The 17328-nt window shown below is 42.8% G+C and overlaps 1 protein-coding gene and 1 long non-coding RNA gene across 3 annotated transcripts in view; one reads left to right on the top strand and one right to left on the bottom strand.

Moving 5' to 3' along the window:
* FRMD3 (FERM domain containing 3) overlaps positions 1–17328 on the top strand; it is a 240329-nt gene that overhangs the window by 204427 nt on the left and 18574 nt on the right. The gene's annotated exons all lie outside the window — the stretch shown is intronic.
* LOC132212026 (uncharacterized) overlaps positions 14142–17328 on the bottom strand; it is a 36780-nt gene continuing 33593 nt past the window's right edge. Inside the window, exon 5 of the long non-coding RNA XR_009447638.1 lies at positions 14142–14454. This is a non-coding gene — a long non-coding RNA (uncharacterized LOC132212026). The remainder of the gene's footprint in view (positions 14455–17328) is intronic.

Genomic DNA, 17328 nt, shown 5'->3' with positions numbered 1-17328 from the left:
CCAGTGAGAATGGGAACCTGGGGTCAGGAATACCTTTCCTAGCTTTTGAGGGTTAGAGGGACTGTTGCAGATGTTCTAACTCAGGAATCCGCAGACTGTGGCAGGGACTGTGGCAGGTGGCTGCCCCCCACCCCACCCCTCTTACTTTTTTATTTTTTTTGGCCCAAGAGCTAATGGTTACATTTTAAATGATTATATGTGAGTACCTACATAAAAGCCTTGCTTTTAACCTCTCGGCCTGCAGAGCCTCACAGTTACTTTATGGGAAAGATTTGCTGGTCTCTGATCCAGCATTCTACAAACGAGAAAGCTCAGAGGTGAGTGCTGACTTGTGATCAGGCCCTGGTTCTACACCCCGCCATGTATGACATCAAACCTCTAAAAAGGCTCACTCCTCCTCGCTAAAGCCGAGCCAGTATCTAAGGAACTGCATTTATTTTTCAACTACATCACATGAATTCTCAAAAGCTGAGCTGATTTCTATAAACGTAGAGAATCTCTGTGGCTCAGTGAGAAGAGCTCCTGCGTGTTCCGAGCAGTGTTTCAGCCATTGGCCATCGTCACAGAGGTCAGGACCCAGCGACTCCTCGGAAACTTGCAACACAGTGGACAGGGTCACCTCCCCTTGGAACGGGTGGTGAGAAGGCTGTGGACAGCGTGTGTCCGCCAAGCCATTCCTAGGAGAGCCAGCCTCAGGGCAACAGACCTCCCGCAGGAAGCCTCGCTCCCCTCTGGGAATCACGTTCTGATTTTAAAGCTGAATTCGTTAAATAAGGAACGGCTCACCCTGGGCCTAGTGCTAATTACTTCTAGTCCGTGGTAAGGATCATTGTCTCACTAGCGAAAGCAGTTCGCTGCGGTACATCCCACATCACTGCTCCTGCTCATGTTGGCTCTTCCCCGCTGCATGCCGGTATTCATAATGAATTGCTTTAAAGGATACGGCTGGGGCGGAAAAAAACATCAGCCAGTGTCCCATGAAGTCATCCTGTGGCTGTCCTTGAGGGTGGGGGTGCGAGCCAGCGGGGAGCTTAAGCAGGAGCAGCTGTGACAGCCAAGGCGCGGCCTGCGGCCGGGAGACGCTGTGCTTGGCACTTGGACCAGCCAACACGCACAGAGACCACGGGAGAGGAAAAGTGAGAATGTGACCAAACCACTCCTGTTAGGAAGCAGAAGCTATACTTTTCTGGATTTTAGATGCACTCCCCAGGGAGCATCGGGGCTCTGTTTTCTAGTGCTTTTGTTAGTGGGCTGGCGCCGAGTGTTGAGGACATGTTCTGGATGGTACCCGGGCTTCTAATGGGGCAGGTGCGAGGAACATGTCCTTCGCTCCCTTCTCTACTGCCAGGACGCGGTGCCAGTGACGTGGAAAACAGTGCTGGGTGGTGTGTGTTTCACTCTTGGGTACACTCAGACTGAATGGGCAGGGCTCGGAGAAAAGGCGTGGTCAGCTGGCACAGGCTGGAGGTTGGGGTGTCCTCTGGGGTGCACAGGCCATCTACAGAGGGGTGCAGCCTCCCGCTTGGTTAGGCTGATGGTGAATTGGAGGCCCCAGAGCCATGGTTTCATAATAAGTATAACACGGGTGGGAAAGAGTAGGTTTATAGTTATAATAGAAATAAACAATACAATAATTAATAAATAATAATGCAAGAATAATCTGTTTCTCATACTCATAACTTTTGCCCACCCTTGTGTGTGAAGACAGCTGCACATGTATCTTGTATCTAATTTATAAATAAGTATGCATTTATTTACAAGTGTGAGACCCCCCCCCCCAAAAAACACACAAGCACATACACACACACACACACACACACACACACAACAAAAAACATGTTTGGATAAGCTTCTCTGGATCTTATAGACCAGTGGACACAAGAAAAGGCAGGGCATGTTTTTAAAACTCTGAAATCCCTGTTCATGCCAAAGCTCAGATTCCTAAAATAGAGGTGAGAGTTATTGGCTCTAGTTACGGCGGTGACATGCCATTTTACATGCTTTTGGTGTTTCACGCTGGTAAACCACCAGGCTGAGTCACCCAAGCACGGGCTGGGGTTTGCCAAGCTGTTTGGTAGGTGCTGTGTCACTCTCACTGAAGTGTTCTGTGGTGGCCCTGGGGCCCAGTGTACATGGGGCCGGACTCCGCTTGCTGAGTGGACACGCACCACCATGTTAATGGGAATTCTCTGGTGGAAGGAGGAGTATTGGATAGAGTGAGGGTTTCATTCATTCATTCACTTGATAAATATTACTGATCTGGCACGTGCTGGACACTGACATGGCCCGAATCTTATTTCCTCTTTTCACAAAACAAGATGTGATGATTTCTAAGTTTCCTCCCCACTCTGACTGTTCTTTAATAATTCTTCCCCCAAATGGTTGCTGTTCTTAAATATGTGCGTTTCATCAGTACCTTGGAGGAAACAAGCTGTGGACATCCTATCTTTAAATGTGGCTGATGAAACAGTCAGCATGCGGCACAATGACCTGTAAAAGCAGAGTTAAATTTTTCTTTTCTTTTTTGTGAGTTGCAAATTTCTAGCATAAAACTGAAAACGAATTGCAGCTAGCAAAAAGGGAACATAAAATGAGTGTTTCCCCCCACTTGAAAGAGCCCTCACATCCTTTAACATCTTCTCTTAGAAGTCAAGTCCAATGTGAAACTTTTTAAAACCCCAAATCTCCACTAACACATAGGAAATGTGAAAATGGGCAGACGCTTTGGCTGAAAGAGAAGGTAATAATAGGGTTTTCAGGATGACCCACCAGATAATCTGAGCATAGACTGGACTTTGCTGTTAAATATAGGAGTATGCACATTTAAAAGTATCAAGCATCCCCTGGAACCATGGGCTTGTTAGTCCCCGCCTGAGCCCCTCTACCACAGCTGCACAATTTGGCCCCTAAATATAGGCTCAGCCCCACTCCGGACTCTAAGACCAATCCTTCCCTTACCTGGAAGGGAGCTGAGCTGAAGCCCTGGCTTCTGGCCCAGGCTGCTGGTCCTGCTCTCTTTCTTGCTCTGTCCTGTCTTCTTCTGGTCCTCAAGCCAGCCTGGCTCCCTTTCCTGAGTCTCTGCCTTGGTGGTGCCTCTGACTCTCGACACCCTTGGGACCTTGAGGGCCAGCCCTTCTCCCCGGGGCTAGGCCAGACGCCTGACCCCTACCAGTCCCTGGGTCCATGCCCTGCTCTGCTGATTGACAGCCTGCCTGGATCTCCTGTCTGTCTTGGGTCTCCTGGGGCCCTGTTCTGTCCCTTCCCAGAGCCGACTCTTTCCCAGCACTGGGAGTTCCAGAAGGGCCTGGCTTTTTCCACAGGGAGACACAGATGCCTGTTTCTTCAAACCATCTGCAAGACTGTTGGGAAATAATGGAGAAAAAAAAATTAGAGCTTCATTTATTAATATAGCCCAATTTAATTTCCTTTAGCCAGAGAAAAATGGTTTAACTGTAATGGTGACTTGTGCCTGGAGGGAGTGAAATAATAAAGTAGAAGTGATGGAAAAACAAATCCATCCCACATTGAGACGAAGGAAATGGAGTCTTGGCCTAGAATACTAAACACAGAGCAAAAGAGGCTGTTCTTCGTGGAGCCAGTAAGGACAGCATTTCTTCTTCCAAGGGAACTTATGGGTGGCTACCATGGCACCTGCACTCTCAGCAGATTGCTTTGGTGTTTCCAAGTCACATGACATCAGGGAATGTGTAAGCCCTAGGTTCAATGAGGATAGAGCGAAAGCGCTTTGTTTTTATGGAAGGAAGAATCTGAATTATACTAGTAGGTAGCCTTGGTCAGCAAGATGGTTTAAGTTTTACTCTAAGGGACTTCCTCATGCATGTTTCTGAAGAATGCATTATGGTTGTGAAGTTCCTAGACCCTGTCCAACATCTGTAGGAGATTTTCAGCTGGTTCATCAGTGGACAGCTATGGACGGTTTTCCTTCGTGGTACCACCACCCTACAGTGAAGGTAACTGCAGGTATCCAGGTCCTGTCTTTATTCATAAGGTTTTAAGAGGGCCTTGGGTCAGAGAGTAAGGGTGTCTCTTATAGTAGATAAATCAGAGAGGAATGGACAGTTATGTTACTGCACAGTCTATGGGTGGCCTATGACTCCCAGGAGGCTTTTTAGTGCTGTCAGTGGAGGTACTTGATTCTTGGAGGTCGGGGTCTTGTCTCTCATCATCTTCTTCCTTTGGCTCCTCTAATTCTCTTTTACTCGGAGTATGGACTCTTTTGTCCAGTTTGCAGGTGTCAGAGGTCTTTGTCTTGGAATAATGGCCTGTGGAATTAAAGACCAAGTATTTGTGGTCATTGCTATATTGTTGGGTGAGTTAGATTTGGTCTCTGGGTTGAGGATCAAGAAAAAGCCTCCAGGAATTTTGTGAGCAGGGGTGGAGGGAGAAGCCCATTGATTAATGTTTCAAATTATCTTACTGTGTTTGGAAAACAGTAAAGCTTGTTCTTCACTGGTGTGTAGAGAGAAACAAGGCAGCGATGTGGAAAGACCACTGAGATTGTGCTTAGCTGTGATCCAGGGTCTGGGCCAGCGCTCAGCACACTGAAGGGGTTCAGGGGTGCTGGGGTCCAACCCCAGCAGGTCCAGGGGTCCCCAAAGGTGTGGACGGAGTCGGCGAAGAAGAAACGACACGGAGACAGCGTTCAGTTGATCAGCAGCCTAGCCAGGATCTCCAGCCAGGATCTCCAGCCAAGTTCTGGTCTGGATCTCCAGAGAGATTCTGCTTAGGATCTCCAGCCAGGTTCTGTCCAGGTTCTCCAGCCAGGTTCAGTCACCAGCTTCTAGTCAGGTTCTCTTGCCATGTTCTATAGTCAGGTTCAGTCTAGGATCTTTTGCCATGTTCTCTCGCTAGGTTCTGTCTCTACGTTCTGTTGCCAGTTTCTGTCCAGGATCTTTTGCCATGTTCTCTCCAGCGAAGTTCTTCTGTCTCCAGGCTCCGTGTAGGTTCTGTCTTCTGAGTTCTGTGTCTTTCTGTCTTGTTACATCTGTATTTATACCAGTTGATTCCAATCCTATCAATCTCTATTCCAAAGGTTAGGGAGTTTCTTATCTCCATTCCAGGGAGTAAAGATTATGTAGCTTAAGCATGATTGTTCGTAGTTAAAGTGATTAATTACCCGCCTGGCACTTAGTTAAGAGGTTTTATTCTCTCCCTAACTTCAGGGGAAAATCCCTACCTGGGGAAACAACCTTTCTCAGAGACCTTGGTTAAAACACATAGTGCCAAGAAGGTGAGCAAACATATTAAGAACAGTATGCCATATATGCCAGGTCCCTTGAAACAGCAAGCATGGACCGGCTCCCAGCACAGGGGGTGTTTACTGAATGAATGAAGGACCGTCATCCAGTTTGTAAATTGGCTCAGCTGACTCCTTGTGGAGCTTCTAGAGCAGCCCATTGTGAGCACTATGTCGGAGAGGAGGGTAGAGGGCAGTAGAGGCAAACTGAGGCTTGCTCAGACCTTGGCAAAAGGCACTCAGAAAGTCAGACCCTAAAGAAAAAAATCAGTATTTAAGTGTTGAGTTCGAAGCATCACCTAGGATATATAGAGCAACACCGTGGTATTTTAGGCTGCAGTGTTAAAATTTCATACTCAATTGTTGGCTTCCCTAGGGCTCACCAACTTGTAAATATTTTAAGTATATTTGCACCCCACTTAAAGCTTCTGCAGGTCTGCTAAGAAGAACAAATGTCAACAGCAATTTTCTCTGGGCTGTTGCATTTTGAGGGACTACGAGGATCTCCTTCACCAGTTTCTAACTATTGGTAGTTCCCAACTTTCCTACGCTGTGTGGGTGATGCTTTTAAAATAACAGTAGCAACAACAACAACAACAACAATAATAACAGCAACAATAACAATCTAAGATTTATTTTCACAGATATCGACACTGAAAGGTTGGGATGAAAAGAGAGAGGGACAGGCGACAGGGAGGCAGGCGGTGGGCGCAGAGCAGTGTCTGATGGTCTCCTTCCCTGACATTCTGTGTCTGGGTTTTCCTGCCTGTTTAGAAATAATCACAGGCAGCAGGAGCAGACAGAGAGGCCCTGCCAGACTCTGCCCTCCTCCCCATCCCCCAGCACACATCAGCTGCCTAGTTAGAGACGCCACACTAACCAGTGTATGGGACTCTCAGGAATACAGCTGGATGTGCCCTGATGCCAAAATGCTCTGCAGCCAGAGGCCCTGAGAGGTGTGTTCTCCTTCCCCACGATGGTGGTGGGGAGATCCTAGCCGTGCTGTTAGAATTCTGTTCTGTCTGCTACTGTAATTCTCCAGAGGGTTGGCACTGGCCTTCCTCCCACCATCGTATGGCATATGGCGATGCTGGCCCTACCTAGCAGGGTTCTCAGGTCACAGCAGGAAACACTTAGTGCTTATCTGATAAGGGGGTAACAGCAGGAAGAGTATCTGATATGTGAGAGCATCTACATGTTTTCAGAGTCTTTTTCATGGAGGTTATCGTCATTTGAGACTTAGGAGCGTTTCCTTGAAATGGACAGGAGAGAAATTGTTGCCTCACGTTACAAACCAGGAAATTGAATTGTATGGATGATTGACTACCTGGCTGTCTGGTCCTAGTCCTGTCACTTGGTATTGTTGGGAACCGCCTCTGTTTCTCCTTGCTATACGCCTAAGAACACACTCATCACATCACAAATATAGTATTGAGATATTCATATCATATTTTATTATATTTAAAATATTTTAAAAGTTCTCTAAGATATGTGATAGTCCCAGGGTCTCTTAATAATGGATATTTACAGTCTAAATTTATTGCAAAGAATATTTCATATAATAATTTTCTATCTTTCTAATTGGAGTTAGAAGTTAGCTAAAATTTCATTGAGTCTCTTTAACTATTTGAACTAATGGCCGAATCCACTATACCTGTGAAATGTTAGTTACCAAAATAGCTAATACAGTATATAGGATGTTCATGATAGATGAAAATAGCTAGCATTTATTAAGTGTTTACTACATATCAACCATCCAGTTACAATCGCAGCCAATATCATGACTGTTTTCCAGACAGAAAACTGCATTTCCACAGGCTTATGTAACTTTCCCCAGGTGACAGGGCTATCAGGCAAACTTGACAATCAGCAGTACTGCTTCCCTACTATTTGGGGAGAAGTAACTAGAAATGCTAAGAGACAGATGGTTGACAGAAGGGAGATAAAAGAGACTATTTAAAGTCTTCACTATCTTCCCCTTTAGTTAAAGGAGAGGAAGGAATGAGCATTCATCAGGGGAAAAATGACTGAGCACTGCCAGGAGGAGACTCAGTGCCGATGCTTTAACCCTTGCTTTGTACAACTGCTTAGTAAGTTCTAGTGCATCATGTAGGAACCAATACTACAATAGGTAATGGATATGCACAGTCTCCTTTTCTTGTCATAGCAACCTTGAGGAGGGGTATTGTCTCCACTTTACAATTGCACCAGGGCTCCAGGTTGTCCAGTAGCTCCAAGTCACCCACAAAGCAGAGGCCAGCTAGTTGCTCTCCCCAAATCTGTCAGGAAGCTTGTCACAGAGGTAGACATGGAATTCAGGCCTGCGAATGGCATTTCTCACTGAACTCTCTCCTCTTCTTTGCCTTCTGCTTGATTTATCAGTGTTTCTGGCATCTCATTATGGAAAATTGATTCCTTTCTTCACACATCCTCTGCTTTCTTTAGCCTCTTGCCACTGCCCAGACATGCATTCCCGATCTCTGAACAGACGAATCTGACAGGAAGGGTAGTCAAGGGCGTCTGAATGTTGTGCTGTTGACACGGTTCTTTCGAGCACAGTGCCTGGAACAAGAACGATCCTCCCTGTGCAGTATCTCAGAATCTTTGCTTTGGCTCCACATCTCTGCATCCCTTTCTTTCTTCTCTTGAAATGTAGCCACACCTTTGGGCAGGGTGAGGGTTAGGCAGGGGGAAATGGCTGGTCCCACTAGGTTTTCTCTTTCTTAAAATGAAAGCAGAAGGTCCCCAGAAGAAAGAGAACCTACTTGGGATCTCTGAAAAGTAACATAAAGAGTGAGGACAGTACCAAGAGAGGGAAAAATGTAAAATGTCTGAAATGCAAAATATTATGACTAGTTGTGATTAATAAAAGGAAAGGAGACATTTTAAAACTATGGTGAGATTTTAAGCTGAAGAATTAATGGAGTAAATATTTGGTGGAAAAGAATGGTACTGGTTTTGCTTCAGGTTTTTTTTACTTACTTTCTATTTGTTTGTTTTGGAAGGTCTGTTGTTTGTTTAGAGTGGGCTACCAGATAACATGTTGCTTCACAGATGCTAAGCATAGAGACCTATCAGGCAAAGGGAGATTTTCTCATTGTTTGAGCCCAGGTCCATTGCCATACAGATGCTCCATCTTTGAAATGCTCCATCTATGATACTGTCAATCATTGATTCATCTAGAACAAGGATTTCCTGATTTGTTCTTTAGCATCCTAAAGATTTTCAGTAGTTCTTCAAGAACCACTGTCAGTAACTATTAAGGGCTTTGCTCCACACAGGGATTCTGCTCAAAACTAGATCACAAGGGGAATTGCAAAGGGTTGCAGATTTTGTGAAAATTTAGGGGTATTTTCCTTTCAAGTTTCAGGTTTGGAAACTGACCAAACCCATGAGAGTAGGAAGGCCAACCTGTATCTGGAAGGGACAACCTGTGTGAGGGGAGGGTGGCCCCCTGTGATGTCCCCAGAAGTGTCCTCAGCTCTCAGTGCACAGCTTGCTGCCACCCTACTCCCCTTTCAAGATTTACTAGAGGCCCAATGCACGAAATTCATGCAAGGGGCTCGGACCTCACAGCCGCCCTCGCAGCCCCGGCTTCATTCGGAAGGTTGTCCAGAATGACATCTGGAAGGATGTCAGGAAGGTCGTTTGGCTGTTCTGTCTAATTAGCATATTACACTTTTATTATTATAGATAGTCCTGTACGTATTGTACATTTTCATATAGGTCTGGTCATATTGCTCATATAAACCGTTTTTACTTATCAATATATTGCAAGCTTGTCCCCACATCATTAAACTCCTAAACAAAAATTTTAATAGATGTACAATATTCCATCACATATATTTAACAATTTTCCCACTGGAAATTTAGATTGACTTTTTTTTTTTTTGCTATAAGAAATGATACTGAACATATATGTCCAAAAATTTTTGTCAACATTTCTAATTATTTCCTTAGGATAAATTCCTAAAAGTGAAATTTCTGGGCATAGAATATCACACTCAATATTCTAAACTTCTTTCCAGAAATGCTAAATTATTTTCCCATAGTGCGGTATAACAATGAAGAATTTCAGCTGACTGCCCTGAATGTAATGCTTTGTTTTGTCAGTAGAGAAAAAGAAAATTTTTATTAGAAAATTACCTCTTGGTGCAGTAGCTATTTAAAGTAGAAGAGTGCATGCATGCAGGATGAAATTGTGTGTGGAAATTTTTTTTCTTCTAAAAATGAGAGTGAACAAAATGTACCAGTAAAAACATATAGCAAAGATAGTATGTGGGGCACAGTTATTAATCAGTTGAAATTTTTTCAAGTATAGCATGTCCGAAAACATTGAAAAGTTTGCTCCCTGAGCACACTCACTGGGATATAAGCACATTTTATGCCTCAGACATACAAGTGTGGACTTTCAAAGTGCTGAGAATTAGATGTAACATTTGGATTCTGAATTTAAAACACATTTGGTTTGCTCTTGCCAGTGTAGCTCAGTTGAGTGCCCTCCTGTGCACTGAAAGGTTGCTAGTTCGATTCCGGGTCAGGGCACAAGCCCAAGTTGTGGGTTCCATACAGATTGATGTTTCTCTCTCACTCACTCTCTCTCCCTCTCCCCTCCTCTCTCTCTCTCAAAATCAGTAAAAACACATTAAAAAAAATAAAACACATTTGGTTAGAAGTGGGAACACTAACAATTCTCATTCTGCACTGTTTTCCTAGTTAACTGATGTTAATTGGGTGCCTGGGTTCAAATCATGGCTTTCCTGAGTGTCAATTGTATGAATTTGGCCAGGTCAATAACTCTCTATAAGCAGAAGATGTTAGCATCATGGTGAAGATGGAGATTATACTGTGAGGAGCTCAGCACTTCGTTTGGGGCTGTGCTTTCTAGTCTGGCAGCCCAATGTGGTTTCTGAGCACCTGGAATGTGGCCGGTCTGAATCGATATATGCCCTAAGTGTGCAAATGCACACCAATTCCAAAGCCTTAGTACAAAAAAGAAATCTACTTTATTATTAATTTTTATATTGTTACATAGTGAAATGATACTATTTTGGATATCTTGGCTTCTAGAAAAAATACATTTCTTTTACTTTTAAAATAATTTTTTAAAATGTGGCTTGCATTATATTTTTATTGGACAGCACTGCTCTAGAACATAATGAAGGCTGCATATGTATTTTTTAAGGAAATCAAGGTGGTTTGTGGAGTTGCCTCCTTGTCATTTTATCTTCTGGGGCGTTCCAGTCTTAGGGCACCGTAAGGCATTTGCATGGGGTCCTCTGGTTAGATAGCTTAGAAAAGGCTGGGGTAAGGATGATGCATAGTATTTCATTGTTTGTTAGAGGAGTGAGTAGAGAGTTTAAAAATAGCACCCCCTCCCTCCTTCCCGTTTCATGCTGATCCCTCCTGAGTTATTTCTGTTGGCCTCATTACGAACTGACATTTGATTCATTCAGTGGGCCCAGCCTAGGTCATTTAAAACAGAATGGACAGTTAGTGAAAGGTCAGAGCCACGATGGCTGGTGGTAGCTCCGCTAGGCCATGACAGACTGAGGAGACGGAGGGAGCAGGAAGAGCCAGTATGGCAAAATGCTTGGTCAAGATCCAGACTCGGCGGGGCCTCCGCCTGCAAATGGTGAACCACTGCAGCAGTGATGTGTTTGTCCGTCTGCTGAGACACGGCTCCAAGATCACAGCTAGAAACACGGGTAGGTGCCCTGCCCTGGGCTGCCGTGCCGAGACTGGAGAAGGGTGCGGGCTTCCAGCTTCCTGCTGGCTTCGGGCGGCTGGGCGGGAAGCCAAGGGGGAACCTAGTGTCAGAGGTTTGTGATAAAGATGGACAAGAGAGAGGGAGGGAGAAAAAAATAAAGACACGCAGGAAGGAGAGTGAGTAAACCAATGCGAGGGGAAAATGGAAAGGCCTGAAATGGGGGTCCTGGCTCTCTTATCGAGTGAAAATGGTATGAAGTCATAAAAGCTAATAAATTACACTCTAGGCAGGGGGCTAGGAAGGAGGCAGAGGTGGTGTGTCCATTCCCCAGTGCTCAGGAATGATGGAAGATTATGAGAACAGATTGCCCAATGGAAGCAAAGCATGCTCCCCCTCCTTTCATTGTTTCAGGGGTAAAATCTTCAAGTGTGCTTGCCCGGATGAGTGGAACCCCCTTTATGCTCAAAGCGGAGCTTTACTGAAATGCCTTCTCAGTTAAAGAATTGGAATCAAACTGATGTTCTGCCAATTTCCTTTTCATTGAAAATATCACAGTTTGTGGTCCTTGGGGGAAATAGGAATTAAAAATGAAATTCTAAATCTCAGAGCTTACAGCAGGAAAGAGGGTGCTGATTATCTATGTCTGTGTCTAGGTCTAGGTCCATGTATAGGTCTATGTCTATCTATCTATTTCTATCTCTATATCTCCATATATCTATATCTCTACCTATATATGTAATTTTCAACTAATTAAAAAAATCCTGGGAAGTGTTTGGATTGGCCATATACCTCATGCACACATGTGGAACTGACTTTGAAGTGAAATTAATTTTATTTGTATACTGATTATAGGTAGTTGATATGTTCATATAAAAGACTTTTAAAAGTACCAATATATAGAATGTTTTCCTTGACCCTAATATTCCCAATAACCAATTTATGTATATTGACATGTACAAAAATGGAATTGTTCTGTATTATTTTACAATTCATTTTCACTTTGTCATATGACTTGAAGGACTTTCCATATAAATATATATTACTCTGTATCCTTTTCAAAAATGGTTGAATAATATGTAGCATAGAGACACAATAATTTAATCACCAAATAATTGTTGGAAATTGGTGTTTCCTGTCTATTGGCTATAACAGACAGTGCTATGATGAAGAGGAATACACTGGCATTTCTCTACAATAGATTCTTAAAAGTGTTATTGTTGAGTTGAAAGATATACACAGTTTAAATTTTGATGAAATGGGCAAATCATCCTCTAAAAGACTAACATTCACTAGCAAAGTATGAAAATGTCTACTGCACATAATCACTAACCCTATGTGATCTTATTGTTTTAATTTACATGTCCCTTGTTACTAGTGAGGGTGAGCATCTTTTCAAATGATAATTGGCCATTAGCATTTCTCCTGGGAATTGCTTATTTACTTTGCATATTTCTGTTGTGTTTTTGTCCTTTCCTTATGGATTGTAGGGATTCTTTTATAATCTGCATATTAATCCTTTGTCTTTTATAAATATTAACTTGTTTTCTCCTACTTTGTTCTCAGCTTTCAACTTTTTAAAATATTAGCCTTGTGACAGACACTTATTTTTTTAAAAAAATATTTTTATTGATTTCAGAGGGGAAGGGAGAAGGAGAGATAGAAGCATCAATGATGAAAGAGAATCATGGATTGAGCCCACAACCTGGGCATGTGCCCTGACCGGAAATTGAACTGTGACTGCCTGGTTCACACAGGTCACTGAGCCACACCGGTCAGGCGACATAGGGACTTGTACATGCACGACAACTTCTGCATGTGAAAACTACTTAATTTTTGTATATTCTTTGTTTGTCAGTTTTCCTTACTCCAAGATTATAAAAATGTGTCTTGTGTTTTTTCTTTGCAATTAATGCATTAGCTTGAACTTTGTGAAATTGCTAATACTCAACTGCTTTTAACATACAAAAATGGCAATTGCATATAGTAGTTTGATCTAACATTTGTTTTTATTTAAGCTGTTAACTTCTTTGGAATTTTTAAGTATATATGACATAAAGCAGGGATATATGTCCCCCCCCACCTCCAATTGGTTAGCAGTTTTTCTCAAAGTTATTATGCTCTGAATTGTGTTTAGTATTCACGCTTCATTACTAACTTACAGTATAGTTGTGATATCAGGTAGGTCAAGTTCCCTCTCATCAATCTTGTCTCAACCTCAAATTTCTTAATTTTTCATGTGGACTTTCTCCATTTGTCATTTTTGAAAAGACATTAAGATTTGTATTGGAACTGCAGTGAATTTTAATTTATTTAGAGGAGAACTGCATCTTCAAACCAGGAAGTTCTCCTGTTCAGGAAGATCTGCATGTTTCTTCATGTCTCCCCCCACGCTGCCTGATTTTCCTTTATGTTGCTCAGCTATGTTTTAACAATGTCCTCAGGCAAGTTTTACATATTTCTTACTATAGATATTCTTGGATATTATGTGACTATTGTAATTTGTGCATTTAGCTACTTTGAATGGGATTTTCTATTATATTTTTATATGTTTTTCTGGTATGTAGTAAACCACTGCTTTGATATGTTGATACTGCATTTGAATTCTGATTAATTATCCTAGCTCTTTTTTTTTTTTTTTTAAATATATTTTATTGATTTTTCACAGAAAGGAAGGGAGAGAGATAGAAAGTTAGAAACATCGATGAGAGAGAAACATCCATCAGCTGCCTCCTGCACATCTCCCACCGGGGATGTGCCCGCAACCCAGGTACATGCCCTTGACCGGAATCGAACCTGGGACCTTTCAGTCCGCAGGCCGACGCTCTATCCACCGAGCCAAACTAGCTCTTTATTTGAATTTTTGGCTTGCTAGATAATAGTTTCACCTGGAAATAGAGTTCATGCCTTCCTTTCCAATATTTACACTCCTTATTTTTTGTCTTTATCGTATTGCATTCTGTGGGCCTCCAGAATAACACTGAAGAATAGTGAGGGTTTTGTCATGTGCCCGACTTTGGTGTGATGATTGATTGTGATGACAGAGAGATTCACAAGATGGTATGACAGCTGCATCAGTTAGGATGCCATTAGCAACAAGTAACAGAGAACGCTAACAAACACTGGTTTAAATAAGGTGATTTATTATCCAAGACAACAAGTCCTGAGTTGGGAAGGATTCCAGCATTGAGAACCCAGGTTCATTTAATCTCTGGCCCTTCTCAGTGGGCCAGAAGTCCCCGCAGACCATTTGCTGTCGGCATCACAGGGCTGCCAGAATTCCTGGTGTCTCAGATACAGCTTCTTTCTCTTGACATTGTTGTACCTTTTCAGGATGCTCTTTTTAGAAGCAAGAAACCTTCCTCAGAAGTTTCTCCTTGTTCCCATCAAGACTCTTTCCTTTTCATTTTCAGCATTGGCTCACATGCCCATTTCTTAACCACACACCATCATGAGACTGGAATCACCATGATTAGCCTAGAAGAATCACCTGGGAGAGAAATGGGTGATAAGGAGTCAACCTTGGGAAACAGCAGATAAGCATCTCTATCAGAGTAGTAATGGGGACAGGAGAGTTTTCCCAGAGGAAGTGACACACAGCATTTTAAAGAATGGGTAGGAGCCCTCTGAGTGCAGAAGGGTATTCTAGGGAGAGGCAACAGTGTGCAAAGGCACAGAGGCATGACGGAGCATGACACATTTGGGCACCTCTAGATAGATGAAAACATGTCGGGTAGAGAAGTGTGTTTGTGCTAAAGAGCTTAATCTTTAGCCGGAAAGATTAAGAAGGGAATTCATGTGACTAATTAGGCAGTTTGGAATGATTTTTCTGGCAACAGTGGAGAAGGAGCCAGACTGAGATCAGGGAAACCAGTGGTAAGAATGGAGGAATGGAGAGGCAGGGACAGCTCTGAAAGTGAATATGGTAGCAGAGTTTGCAGAAGTTGGTGACAGATTAGATGCAAGCAGTGAGAAGTCCTGGTCACTCCTCAGATTGCTGGTGTGGGAGACTGGATTATGGTAGGTGGTAGAGGGAAAGGCTTTGGAGGAGGGGTGATAATGATAATTTGATTTTTGACATATGGAGGTTGATGTGTTTACCCTTTTGCATGGTGAGCCGAATTGATAGGAAGGTTTCAGGTTGAGGTGGATCAGAGATTGAGTAACATGCGTTTACTAAAACTAAGTGATATTCTGAGTTCTCTGGTCAAATAAATTTGGGGAATATTGAGGTAAATAAAGCAACACTGCTTTCTTCTCTTCAGGATGTTGCAGACATTTTAATATGCTACTAGTAATGTTACTGAGTGCTTGCCCCATGCCAGGCACTCCACATGCCTTCACTCGTGTATTCCGTTCCACGTAATATCCCCATGAAGTATGTCCTGGAGTTTCCCCCATTTTGTAGGTGAGGAAACTGGAAAAGAGTGGTTCAGTAACTTGGGCAAGGTCACAGGACAATTTGTAGAAGGTTGGGATTCAAATACAGGAAGTTAACTTCAGAGCTTGTACTCTTTTTTTTTTTTTTTTTAAATCAACTACAGTCACCATGTTTTGCACTAGATCCCCAGACTTTATTCATCTTATAGCTGAAAGTTTGTACCCTTTTGTCAACCTCTCCCTATGTCCCACATCCCAGTCCCTGGGAACCACTTTTCTACTCTGTTTCTATGAGTTCGACAATTAAAAAAAAGAAAATTCCACATTTAAGTGATGCTATGCAGTACTTGTCTTTTTGTTTAGCTTATTCTCTTAGCATGTGTGGCTTTCAGGTTCAAAGGCTTGGAGAAAGAGCTGATGCAAAAATTGACACATAAGAAGAAATATTAGTTTTGAAATTACGGGGGTTGGGGGGGTGGGGAGGGGAAAGCCAGGGGAAGACTTGACCATAGCAGTATAGTTCTGACCATAGCAGTCAAGTTGCGACCATAGCAGTCAAGTTGCACTGAGTCTCCTTTCCCAGCTGCTTTTATTTACTAGAATACACAATAGCCTTTTAGGAATGCAAACAGACATATCAATGGTAATGTTTAGTAAACAGTAAGATTGTCAGGTTTTGGGGGAGTTTGCTTTAGGCCATTGAGTCAGCAGTAGGTAATAAAATGTAAATATTCACCCTGTGAATATCAAAATGAGTCCTCCAGCCTTCTGTCAGACTCCTCACATTTATAGTAATTACTGTTGATCTTGGTTTCCAGCATTAGCATAATGCCAAGGTTGTCACAAATGGCAGGACTTCCTTCTTTCTCATTGCTGAATAATAGTCCATTATGTATAGACTACATCTTCTTTACCCATTCATCTATCAATGGACATTTGGATTTTTTTTCATAGCTTGGCTATGAATAGGGCTGCATTGAACATGGGAGTACTGATACCTCTTTGATATCCTATTTTCATTTCCTCTGGATATATACCCAGCGTGGAATTGCTGGTTCATATGCTAGTTATATTTTTAGTTTTTTTGAGGAACCTCCATACTGTTTTTCATAGTGGCTACATCACTTTACATTTCACATCAACAGTGCCCAAGGGTTCTCTTTATTTTTACATCCTCACCAACATTTGTTATCTCTTATCTTTTTGATGATGATAGCCATAACTTGTTGATAACCAGAATGGTAAGCTGAGGTTTTTCCCCCTGGGGTTATGTCTCTCAACTCCCAAGAATGAGCTCCGTGGACCAGAAGATTTTTGCAAAGTGTGGAAAATTTATTACAAGCAGATTCAGACTCCTGCATGGTGAGGGGGCCCAAATAATGAGTTTCCAGTGAAGCCAGTAGGTCTAGGGGTATATAGGTGCTATAAGCCTGCTCTATATCTACTTGCCATGTCCTAGCAGGCACATTAAAGGGCAGCCCGAAGGATTGATTATTGGGGGCTATACGAATGTCAGTAGTAAGAAAGCCCAATGTACATACTCATGTCCAGTAGTGGGGAGGCAAAGACAAGAGTTGCTTCCACAAAGGAAAAAAAGTGTTATCTTCTAGGCAAGATGGAAAATCCACCTGAAGAGCAAGACTGAGTACGGTATATACCGATTCCACTGACACCAACCACACAGAGAGTGTCCCCACCAGGGCAGCTCCTGTGAGGGGTTGGAATGGCCCCTGAGGATTGAGTTGGGATGTAGTTTCCACTAAGATTAATGAGGAACCAATCATTCCTTTGTCCAACTAATTTTAAGCAATTAGGTCAGGATTCAGGTTACCATCAAGCCATGGCCAGAGGGTGACACATCTATTAAGTCAGCCTTGATAGAACTGGAATTAATAAAAGAGGAGTAATTGGTAATCTCTGGCCTCCATGACCAATGTGGTTGGTTCTGGGCCCATGGTTGTTGGAGGTTCACCCAGTTGCTGGA

This window comes from Myotis daubentonii, chromosome 11, assembly GCF_963259705.1.
Source record: "Myotis daubentonii chromosome 11, mMyoDau2.1, whole genome shotgun sequence".
Lineage (NCBI taxonomy): Eukaryota > Metazoa > Chordata > Mammalia > Chiroptera > Vespertilionidae > Myotis > Myotis daubentonii.
The sequence above is the reverse complement of the archived record's forward strand: the minus strand, read 5'-3'. Positions and strand labels throughout refer to the sequence as shown.